The sequence below is a fragment of the Myxocyprinus asiaticus genome, chromosome 33 (assembly GCF_019703515.2).
Source record: "Myxocyprinus asiaticus isolate MX2 ecotype Aquarium Trade chromosome 33, UBuf_Myxa_2, whole genome shotgun sequence".
Classification (NCBI taxonomy): Eukaryota; Metazoa; Chordata; class Actinopteri; order Cypriniformes; family Catostomidae; genus Myxocyprinus; species Myxocyprinus asiaticus.
This window is the reverse complement of record NC_059376.1, coordinates 27991336-27999147: the sequence shown is the minus strand read 5'-3', so window position 1 is coordinate 27999147 and position 7812 is coordinate 27991336.

The window sequence follows — 7812 nt, the reverse complement described above, 5'->3', positions numbered from 1 at the left end:
TCTGGCATCTGCTGCATGGGAAAAGGTTTCCATTGATATTGTAGGACCATTTGAGGCCGCACTAGCAGACTGCAGGTATGCAATCACCCTTGTGGACTATTTCAGCAAATGACCAGAAGTTGCTTTCTCATCCAGAGTCGACACAGCTGCTGTCATACTGTTCCTTTCCACTGTTTTCTCTTTTCATCAAAGTCATCTAGCAAGTCAGTCCACTGTCGGCCATCTTTGGAATGCTCTCGGGAGGCTATTTCCAGTCATGCCAGTGCAGCTCCTATCTACTTGAATGGGGGAACAACGAAATCTAATAAATGGTTGGTCAAGATTATGATCAAAGAACATATTTCAAATCAGCAATTACATCTGATAATCAAATCATAAATTGGGCTTCTTTACCCCATATTACGTTAAAACACACAATTTTCCCGGCATGTATAACTAATGTGCATGCGTGTTAGCGAGTTGATTGACAGGCGATGTCTGTATCTAAAAGGTGATTGGCTCTTTCACCTGTAAGGCGGGACTTCCTTTCTACATCCGTTGGGCGTTCCAAGGGCGAATTCCATCAAAAGTGGTCACTCCTATGCCCTGTTCACTACAAAAGACAGAGCTCTTGATGTGGGAACTCTGAAGGGAACATGGTATTACAGTTTAAATGTAGCCTTCACTAAAAGTCTTCTGAAAGGGCTCTTTGTGAAAAATTTACTTTCTTACTTTTATTTGGAATGACCTTTCGAGTGGCATCCCCTTCACAAAGTGCCCTTCAAGGGTGCAAAAATGCCGTTTGGAAAATGCCCCAAGTTCTCCTATCCACAATATTCTCAGCGAGTCCACTGTGGCTGTGTCTCATTTGGAAGGATGCGTCCTCCGGAGGTTGCGTCCTTTGAAGGCTGCATTATACCGTGTGTCCTCCTTTAAACTCTCTCGTTTAAATGAGAGGGCCTTCGTAGGATGAAAGGAAACAGAATGTAACATGGTTGCTATGACAGCACGCCACTCTTTAACAAGCGCCAGCGCTTTGAGTGAGAAGGGAACAAAGTCTCTTCAGAAGGGAATGTATGAGGTACATTTTAGGAGAGTTATAATGATGTAGAGAGAAAAGAAAATAGATTTTACAGGTGTACTTTTAGTCTAATACTTTATGTTAATTATATATTAATATAACTATACATATTATATACTCTGCACCCATCTACTGAGGTACTTCAACTTGGGAATTAACATTACTTGCGTTTGAACATCATATTTACGGGCAAATCGGCATTATTTTTTTTAGACATTTCCGTTGAAGCAAAGAATTGTGGGTTGTGAGAGCCCACGAAGGATACACCTCATGCATCCTCCGAATTCCCGTGAAAGAAGGTCGCATTCGATGGCTGCATTCGAAGTGTCCTACTCGCTTTTATGAAACGAGACAGCCTCGATGACGTATGCGGCTGACAAATGTGACCTCCGGAGGACGTATCCTTCCAAACGAGACACAGCCTGTATTTCGCAAGATGGGCGGAATTTCCAGTTGGCTAGCGGAAGTGCGATTGGTTAGCATGTTGTATGTAGCCGGTCACTGCTTCCTTGCGTGTCATGCAGTTCGATTCTTGCTTATTAAATGTTGTAAGATGTCTTAAAAATTTCCCGGACAATGTGTGCAGTTAATGGTTATCCTAATAATCAAGTGAAACTATTTGTCTAAAACTGCAATGTTACGATCAGAAACCACTTGCAAAGCACAGCGCTCCTGTCCCAGATGCTGTTTCTTCCATCGGCTTCCTACAGAAGGATTGACTTAGGAACATCTTTTTGAAAAAGCTTTGGAATAATTTGTCTGTGTGCTCTTTCCACTTTATTGGCAAGAAGTCAACAGCACTATTACCTATATTATCCACCTACTACAGACGTCCAGAAAGGAGCGCAATGAATTACATATAAACGATAGCATTATTGTGCTAACAGGTGTGTACATGTGCTGAAAGTTCATTAGAAATGTCTAGTTAACATCTTTTTTGTGAATGCTTCACATGTTTTGAAATGGCATTATTATGGAGTATAAAAAGGAACGGTGTTTTACCTGAACTGTCTGTGAGTAGAGACGATGTTTTTAACTGTTTTCATGCTGTGATGCTTAATGGATAAATTCTACAGTGGAAGACCATAATTATTCCATGAGCACTTAACCAGTCATTAAAAGAAAAAAAAAAATTGCACTTTATTCTATTTTGTATACTATTATGTTGCTAGTGGTACTTTGTAATTCAGCACTTTTTATACCACTGTCTCCTAAGATGATTCGCTTATGTTTTCCTCTCTTGTAAGTCACTTTGGATAAAAGCATCTCCCATATGAATAAATGTAAATGTAAATGTATTGGGTGTTATAGGTTATAAGGTGTTTTATCACATTTGAAATTAACTGTATTCTGATTTTCCTCTGCCCTGCATTTTTCCTGCCTGCAATTCACTTTCTTTTGAATGTCTTTGCACAATGTGCTTGTCTTCCCTTAAGAGGAAAAGGTGATTAGGAAAACAGTGTGCACTATAATTCAGTATCAGTTAAATGTATTTGTACAGTGCTTTTAATAATACGTACTGTTTTATAGTTGCTTTACAGAGAACATTGAACTTTTGTGTACAATGTTTATAATGTATGTCATGTAGTTCTTTTTGTATGGTACAGTTTATTGTTTGGCTGCTAATACATCATTAGTTCCTACACAAGAACAATAAATTAAATCTATCAACAGGATCAATAGTTCAGTCAACACTAAAACATTTCATGTAGGTTATAGCATTTAGATACAGATATTATGTAGGTAAACTAATAATTATAAAGCTAGATTGAGTTTACTACACAGTTATCTCCTGCAAAATAATTGTATTTTATCCGAAAAACAGCAGCATGACAGTCTCATCGCCTGAGTCCTGTAATACACGAGCATCCTGCTGTCTGGACCTCCCCGTATCTGCAGTAAGTACATAATCTCGGTACAACAAACTCTTCAGGATCTGACTAGACTCAATATATGCTTTAAAATGAACATAATTATCTACAGTTCTCAAAACATGCCCAGATTTACAGCTGTGAAGGCGCTAATAGGCTACATAGCTTTTCAGGTTAGTCTGCTCAGGTTCTTCCATCGATGGATAAAGACTCAACAAAATAACTAAAATGCATCTATTTGTGATATTTGGCCATCATCCTCAAACCCATAATCATTTACAGATAGGTGGGGAAGACCAATATCACCTTGCTATAATTCTGTAATTAGTTGTTCTCAAGTTTCTGTCATTTTAATGCTGTGTTAGCACATAACAAAACGATTGTTTACGCTTAACCGTAAGTTCCGCCCACATCGCCCGCAAAGCATCATGGGACTCAGGAATGTTGTGGATTCATTTAAATAGAAGTGGCCCATCTCTGTTAAATAACCTCTGGAGACATACACCTTTTTCTCAGTTTTGTTACTGTTTATTTCATACGTACATAACACCCAAACATGAATTTATTTCAGAATCAGAATGAGCTTTATTGTCAAGTATGCTTACACACACAAGGAATTTGTCATGGTAACAGAAGCTTCCAGTGCAAAGAGACTGCAACCATATATACATACATACATACATACATACATACATACATACAAGCATATACATTTAAACATATATACATATAGTGACATAAAAATAACATATAACAGATAAAAAATAGAGAAATATACAATGGAGCAATAAAGTTGTTGAATATTTTATATACATTTATGTGCAGGTGATGTAATGTATTGTATAAAAGTAAGATATGTATGAAATATGGATATAAGTAGGAATGGATGGATTGAATATTGCACATGGAGGTACTAACAAAAGGAAAGTATTTGAGGGCAGTTTTAACTGTTCATGAGGTGAATGGCCTGAGGGGAAAAAAAAACTGTTCCTGTGGCTGCGCTGGCCAGAGGGCAACAGTTCGAAAAGGAAGTGTGCTGGGTGAATGAGGTCAAGAGTGATTTTACCGGCCCTTTTCGTCAATCTGGATGTGTACAGTTCTAGCAGGGTGGGTAGGGGAGCACCAATAATCCTCTCAGCAGTCCGAACTATCCTTTGAAGTCTTCTGATGTCTGACTTGGTTGCTGAACCAAACCAGACAGATATAGAAGTGTAGAGGACAGACTCAATGACTGCTGAGTAGAACTGTATCAGCAGCGCCTGTGGCAGGTTGAACTTCCTCATCTGGCAAAAGGAAGTACAACCTCTGCTGGGCCTTTTTCAAAATTGAGTCTGAACATTTCAGATCCTGTGAGATGGTAGTGCCCAGGAACCTTAATGACTCCACTGCAGTGCTGTTCAGAATGATGAGCGGGGTCAATGTTGGGGTGTTCCTCCTAAAGTCCACTATCATCTCCACTGTTTTGAGCGTGTTAAGCTCCAGGTTGTTTTGACTGCACCAGACGGCCAGCTGTTCAACCTCTATTCTGTATGCAGACTCATCGTCATCTTGGATGAGGCCAATGACTGTAGTGTCATCTGCGAATTTCAGGAGCTTGACAGAGGGGTCCTTGGTGGTGCAGTCGTTTGTGTACAGGGAGAAGAGTAGTGGGGAGAGCACACATCCCTGGGGGGCACCAGTGCTTATTGTACATGTGCTGGAGGTGAATTTTCCCATTCTCACTAGCTGCTGCCTGTCTGTCAGAAAGCTGGTGGTCCACTTTAGATAGAGGCAGGAACAGAGAGCTAGGTTAATTTAGTCCATAGGAGAGCGAGGTAGATGGTGTTAAATGCCAAACTGAATTCAACAAATAGTATCCGTTCATAAGTCCCTGGTCTGTCTAGATGTTGAAGTATGTAAAGCAGTCCCATATTGACTGCATCATCCACAGACCTGTTTGCTCTATAGGCAAACTGCAGGGGATCCAAGAAGGGTTCAGTGATGTCCTTCAGGTGGGCCAACACCAGTCTCTCAATTGACTTCATGACCACAAACATCAGACAACGGGTCTGTAGTCATTGAGTCCTGTGATTTTGGGCTTCTTTGGGACGGGGATGATTGCGGAGCATTTGAAGCAGCAGGGAACTTCACACAAATCTGTGTGAAGATGGGAGCCAGCTGGTCAGCACAGGATTTTAGACAAGTAGGTGAAACACCGTCTGGGCCATGTGCTTTTCTTGTCGTCTGTTTCTGGAAGACCCGGCACATATCTTCACAGATCTTAAGTGCAGGTTGAGTAGCAGGAGAGGGGAGGAGGGTGGTTGTAGGAGGTGTAAATGTTTATTTGCTGTGAAGGTCAGAGCGGGTGTGGAGTGTGTGACTGGTCTTTTCAAATCTACAGTAAAACACATTCAGGCCATCAGCCAGTTGTTGATTGCCTACAGTGTTGGGGGATGGTGTCTTGTAGTTGGTAAAGTCTTTCAGGTCTCTCCACACTGATGCAGGGTCGTTAGCTGAAAACAGTTTTTTTCAGCTTTTAGGAACAGCTTCTTTTAGCCACTCTAATCTCCTTTGTCAGACTGTTTTTGGCCTTACTGTACAAGATTTTATCCCCACTTCTGTAACCATCATCTTTGGCCTGACGAAGCTGCCTGAGTTTTGCTGTAAACCATGGTTTGTCGTTGTTGTATGTTAAATAAATTCTAGTAGGAATGCACATATCCTCACAGAAACTGATATAGTATGATGTCACAGTATCTGTGAGCTCGTCCAGGTCTGTGCCTGCAGCCTCAAAAACACTCCAATCAGTGCAATCAAAGCAGGATTGTAGTTCCAGCTCTGCTTCATTGATCCATCTCTTTACAGTCCTTACTACAGGTTTTAGATTTTAGTCTCTGCCTGTAGATCGGAAGAAGATGAACCAGACAGTGATCAGAGAGTCCCAAAACTGCTCGAGGGACAGAACGATATGCATCCTTAATTGTTGTGTAGCAATGATCCCGTGTATTTCTGTCTCTGGTGGGGCATGTAATATGCTATCTGTATTTTGGCAGTTCACGTTTGAAGTTGGCTCTGTTAAAATCTCCAAGAATAATAATAAGTGAGTCCGGGTATTGTTGTTCTGTGTCTGTTATCAACAGCCAGCTGTTGCAGCGCTGCGCTCACACACGCGTGTGGAGGAATATAAACACACCAGAACAAACGAGGAAAACTCCTGCAGCAAGCAGAAAGGCAGTTGATAAAGAGTGCTTCCAAATTAGGACAGCACATCTTCTTCAGCGTTGTTACATCTGTACACCGCCTCTCATTTTCCCCGTTATCTCCGCAATACAATCCGTTCTGAACAGCTGGAAACCTGATAGATTTAACGCGCTGTCTGGAATAGCTTCATTCAGCCAGGTTTCTTTGAAGCACAATGCAGCAGAATTTGCAATGTCCTTATTTTTTTCTGGTGAGGAGAAGTAATTCATCCGTTTTGTTAGGAGGAGAGCGGAGGTTTGCTAGATGGATGCTGTGGCAGTGCAGTTCAAAACAAAACAAAAAACAGCAAAAGAACTGGAGAGCTCCATAACGAGGTGGCCCTCCATGACATCATCTTTATTTATTTGATGTTTTATTTATTTATTTCAATTGTTCCTGTTTCTTGAAAGCCTGAGCGACTTATGTGTATACATCAAACAGTATACCTCAAACAGTCTTCGGTGGCGAACAGATCAGCTGTATGTAAACAGGTTCACTGAAACTGAAGCCCCATACACACATGCAGCAACTTTATCGCTTGATGTCACAAGTCTCTCTACTGTGAAGTCACCAGTGGGTGTTCCTACTGCTGTTACTCTAACGTTATTGGTGGACTGCACGTCTGGCCATATCTTTTGAAAATATGGTCACAGATGAGGCATTTTTCTAGTAAAACTACAATTTCATTATAATTTGACAAGAAATCAGTTTTCTTGTCCCTAAAAATGCACATTCTGCAGGGGAGAGTGTTTTTTATGAACTGCAGCAGTGCTCAATGTATCATAACATTAATAAGACGAATGAATTATCAATGTATGAATCAAACTCACTCAGACTGCTGACAATTTCTTTTCCACTCATAATTTTTTTATTATATCCATGTATGTGGTTACAAACAAATCGTGTAGAACAGTGAAATCACTCACAGAAACTTCTGTCTTGTCTGCACTCGACTCCATTATCTCAAAGGAGACGGATGATGTGAGCTCCACTGACACAGTCTTCACTCCTATTGGTTGTTGCTCCCGAAAGTCGCTCCTCCCCTGCGGCGGCGAAACCCAGTTGGCTCCGCCACAGCCCGAGCCCAGTTCTCGGCCCCAGCGTAGAACCCCCCCGCAGGAAGCTGATGCCCCCCCGTCTCACAAACTGGCGCAAGGACCCGGAAGGCTCCGCTGCTAGCATGGAGCTGGTGCCCAGGCCACTCCGTCCCCTGGTGGAGGGCCGGGAGGTAAATCCTATGTTTCCTTTTGTTTTGTGTTTGCCGCACCCCGAATGGGCTGCGGTACCCACATTTTCAAAAAAAGAGCGGTTTCCTCACTCCTTGGGTCACATAATCGGCCCTTCTCCTCAGTCGCTGACCCGCCCTATGCCAGGTACGCGTAGCAAGGTAAGTGCTTTGAGGTTCCCCTCAGCGCATCCACTTCAGGACGAAGCAAGGCTCCTCGATGTGGCATTTCCTGCTCCCCCCCGCTGCGAGGCCCCGCTCCCAGGTACATCAGACGTGATTGTCCCCTTAGTGCCCTTCACCTGGAGCTTGGACGTGTGGTTAGCGCTTTTCAACTCATCGCGGTGGCTGGCCAGGACCATCCGACTCGGCTACGTGATTCAGTTCGCCAGGTGCCCGTCCCGGTTCAGCGGCGTCTGCTTCACCTCTGTGCTGGG